The 4,673-nt window shown below is 40.7% G+C and overlaps 1 non-coding gene across 1 annotated transcript; it reads right to left on the bottom strand.

Annotated features, from left to right (window-relative positions):
- Positions 1-2,173: 2,173 nt before the first annotated feature.
- LOC141722841 (small nucleolar RNA R71) lies at positions 2,174-2,280 on the bottom strand. The gene has a single exon (XR_012575840.1). It is a non-coding gene; the product is annotated as a small nucleolar RNA R71 (small nucleolar RNA).
- Positions 2,281-4,673: the final 2,393 nt, after the last annotated feature.

Below are 4,673 nucleotides of genomic sequence, written 5' to 3'. Positions count from 1 at the left end.
AGTAAAGGAATATCTCACCAAGGCCCCACTCATAATGAGGCCCGATCCGAATGAAACCCTCAAGCTCTACTTAATCATGTCTGACCGAATACTTGGAGCAGTACTAGTAAAATTAATGAGGGGAACCAACATCCCGTCTTCTACGTGTCCCATGTGCTTAAAGACGCAGAAACAAGGTACTCAAACGCTGAAAAATTCGCATACGTGTTAGTCACGGCCTCCCAAAAATTATGACATTATTTCAAAGGCCGAACAGTTCAGATAGTCACTGATCAGCCATTGAAGAAAATCCTGACAAGGCCAGAAGCTTCGGGAAGGGCTGTAGCTTGGTCCATCGAGCTGGGAGAATACGACCTCGAGTTTGTCCCCCGAATGGCAATCAAAGCCCAAGCACTGGAAGATTTTATGGTCGAATGCATGTTGAGTGGCATTTATGACACTTTATTACGCTCCGTAAAGCTTTGAATTGATGTGTTTGTACTCAAGTTGTTAAGTGTTTTAACGTGTTTTCTAATGTTTTTGTATTTCAGGCGTTATCTAGGTAATCAGGAGTATTAGCATTGTTTTGGTGCTAATTTGGTGTCAAGGTGGTGTTGGAATAAAAGCTCGTGGAAGACCGACTCAAATCTGTAAGAAAAATGAAGAAGTTAATTTCTGGAAGAAGCCCAGCGCGCCGCGCTGATTAAGCGCGTGGCCGTGCCCGAAGTTCAGAAAGCCAGCGCGCCCGCGCTGATCAAGCGCGCGCCCATGCCAGGTCGGGGTGCAGAATTCCGATTCTATTCTAATTTGAATTGGAAGACTTCTCTGCTGATTAGGGCTGCTATATAAGAAACTTTAGGTCATTTTTAATAAGATATCAAGCCAGAGAAATATCAAGGAGATCCGTAAGAAGACCGTGTTAGCACGATTTAAAATTCTTAATGAAACAAAAGTGAATTTAAGGATTTAAAATTTGCCATGCTAGCATAGGTTCATGTATTTGTTATGCATGATTCGTGGGTAATTTTAACAATCTTACTTGCCCTTTGTAATCAATATAGATAACTTGTGCTTTAACCATTATGTTGTCAAATTCTATAGACATATAGGGTCTCAATATAATTGGTATCTATTCAGCTTCTATCTCTTTTATGGATGTCTGATAGTATGGTATTCGTGCAACGAAAGTTGGCGTTTATCAGTTTCGTGTTATCTGATTAGTGTCATCACCATTGAATGCTAAGGTTAAGAACAACAAGGCTATTGAATGAGGTATTTAATGAAGTTAGAATCCCATGTTTGTCATATATATTAACTCAGTCAATTTTATTCTCTTACTTATAATTGTTAGTTTAATTCTTAGTTATAAACAACCTCAATTTGTTATCGTCTTAGCATTGAATAATAACCTTACATTGTTGCTTAAGTACATTAATTAATTAGTTAACCAAAGCCAGTCTCTGTGGGAACGAACAAGAAAAGATTCTATACTACTTGCGAACTAGTATACTTGCGTGTATTATTAGCGCGTGTTTAGCGACTAACAAGTTTTTGGCGCCGCTGCCGGGGACTGCAGTGTTAATTTATAGTTTATGTGCTTTCCATCAGTGGTCGTTAAAGTTCATTGACTCAGACATTATTACTTATCTGTTTCCTTGTCTTATTTCAGGTACTCTAGCGAGGGTGTATGCATACGCGTTCACGTACTCGTAAGGAAGAACTTGTGGTGGTTCGAAGGAAAGTTTTCGAGGAAGAAAAGAAGGGAGAAGAAGAAGAGAAGGTCAAGGAACGAGTTTTATTAAAGATGGGAGATCAAGCAGAAAATCCTAAGGCTTTGAGGGACTATTCTCAGGCTAAGATTAATGACATTCAGTCAAGCATCATCAGGCCAACCATCAGGGCTAATACTTTTGAGATCAAGTCAAGCACGATTCAGATAATACAGAACTCAGTTCAGTTTAGGGGTTCTCCTACTAAAGACCCCAACATGCACATCAGGGATTTCATCGAGATCTGCGACACTTTCAAGTTCAATGATGTGACTAAAGATGCTATCAAGCTACGACTCTTCCCATTCTCTCTTAGGGATAAGGCTAAGTACTGGTTACATTCTCTACCAACAGGGTCTATCACCACTTGGAAAGATCTTGCTCAAAAGTTTCTCACTAAATTCTTCCCTATGGAGAAAACTGTTGCAATCAGGAATACTCTTACTCAGTTTGCTCAGCAAACTGGAGAATCTTTGTGTGAGGCTTGGCATCGATATAAGGAGATGTTAAGGAAGTGCCCACATCATGGCATGCCTGATTGGATGATTATTAACTATTCTATAATGGATTGGGTGCTACTTCTAGACCCATGCTTGATGCAGCATCAAGAGGAGCCTTATGGGCTAAAAGCTATGATGAAGCTTATGAACTTATTGAACTAATGGCTGCTAATGAGTGCCAAAATCCTTCCCAGAGACTGACTCAGGGAAAGTAGCAGAAATTCTGGAGTTGGATGCAGCAACTGCTATAGCTGCCCAACTTAAGGCTTTGACGATGAAGGTAGACACTTTGGCTAATTATGGAGTTAATCAAATCACTAGTGTCTGTAAGCTTTGCGCTGGTGCCCATGAGACTGATCAGTGCGTAATTTCTAGTTAATCAGCTCAGTTTGTGAGCAACTTTCAGTGTTTGCAACAACCTGTGCCAACCACTTATCATCCCAACAACCGTAATCATCCTAATTTCAGTTGGAGTAACGCTCAGAATGCGGTTCAACAGCCTTATCAGCAGTATCCAGCTAAGCAGTACAACCCCCTAGTTTTCAGCAACCATAATATGCTCCAAGACAACAACTCCAGCTGCAACAAGCCAATGAAAAATCTGAATTAGAGGAGTTGAAGCTTATGTGCAAGAGTCAAGCTGTTTCTATCAAGACATTGGAAAATCAAATTGGGCAAATTGTCAATTCCTTGCTAAATCGTCAGCCTGGTACACTACCTAGTGACACTGAAGTGCCAGGAAAGAGGGAAGCTAAGGAGCAGGTAAAGGCAATCACTTTGAGATCTGGAAAAATTGTGAATCCCGAACAAACTCAAGCGTTGACTGAAGAAGCTGGGGCTGAGAAAGAAGTAGAGCAGCATGAAGTAGAAGTGGAACCAAGGAAGACTACTGTTGAGCACATTCCTCCTGAGGGTAATACATGGGAGAAACAGATCTATCCTCACCGCCTTTTCCTAAGCGGCTGCAGAAGAAAAAGCTGGACAAGTAATTTGAGAAGTTTCTGGAGGTGTTCAAGTAACTTCATATCAACATACCTTTCGTTGAGGCTCTTGAGCAGATGCCAAGTTATGCAAAGTTTATGAAAGGTATTCTCTCTCGAAAAGTAAAGCTAGATGATTTAGAGATTGTCGCTCTCACGGAGGAATGTATTGCTGTGCTGCAACAGAAGTTACCTCCGAAGCTTAAGGATCCAGGAAGCTTCACTATTCCGTGTACTATTGGAAAAGTGTCTTTTGACATATGCTTATGTGACTTGAGAGCTAGCATCAATCTTATACCCTTGTCAATCTTCAAGCGGTTGGACTTACCTGATCCAAAACTGACTTATATGACCTTGCAGTTGGCCGACTGTTCTATTACATATCCGCGAGGTATTGTGGAGAATGTCTTGGTCAAGGTTGATAAACTCGTCTTCCCCATTGATTTCGTAATTCTTGATTTCGAGGAGGATAAGAAGATTCCCATAATCTTGGGAAGACCTTTTTTGGCAACTGGGCGAACCTTGATAGATGTGCAGAAGGGTGAGCTCACAATGCGCGTGCTGGATCAGGATGTAACTTTTAATGTGTTCAATGATATGAAATTTCCTATGGAAAATGAGGAGTGCTTAAAGGTGGAGTTGGTCGATTTTGTGGTTACTTCATAACTTGATCAATTGCTAAGGTCTGATGCCTTAGAAAATGCCTTATTGGGAAATTCATATAGTGAAAATGACGAAGGTGAAGAACAATTGCAATATTTGAATGCTTCTCCCTGGAAGAGGAAGATTGATATGCCTTTTGAATCTCTCAGAATGGAGGAATTGAATAAAGCTCTTAAACGCCTCAAACCATCTATTGAGGAAGCTGCCACTCTTGAGCTTAAGTCTTTACCCGAGCATTTGAGGTATGCATTTTTAGGTGATGCATCTATTTTACCTGTTATTATTGCATCTGACCTTTCAGGTAGTGACGAGGAAAAGCTCCTGAGGATTCTAATAGAGTTCAAATCGGAAATTGGTTGGACTATAGCAGATATCAAGGGAATCAGCCCTTCTTACTGTATGCATAAAATTCTGTTAGAGGAAGGTAGCAAGCCTACGGTCGAGGAGCAAAGAAGACTTAATCCAATCATGAAGGAAGTAGTGAAGAAGGAAATTCTTAAGTGGCTAGATGCATGAATCATCTATCCTATTTCTGACAGTTCATGGGTAAGCCCGATTCAATGTATGCCAAAGAAAGGTGGAATTACTGTGGTAGCAAATGAGAAGAATGAGCTTATTCTTACTAGAACAGTCACGGGGTGGACAGTTTTCATGGACTACAGGAAGCTGAATAAAGCTACTAGGAAGGATCACTTCCCTTTTCCCTTCATTGACCAGATGCTTGATAGATTAACTGGTCATGAGTACTATTGTCTGCTGGACGGCTATTCGGGTTACAATCA

This window comes from Apium graveolens, chromosome 4 (genome assembly GCF_009905375.1).
Source record: "Apium graveolens cultivar Ventura chromosome 4, ASM990537v1, whole genome shotgun sequence".
NCBI classification, from domain to species: Eukaryota; Viridiplantae; Streptophyta; class Magnoliopsida; order Apiales; family Apiaceae; genus Apium; species Apium graveolens.
The sequence above is the reverse complement of the archived record's forward strand: the minus strand, read 5'-3'. Positions and strand labels throughout refer to the sequence as shown.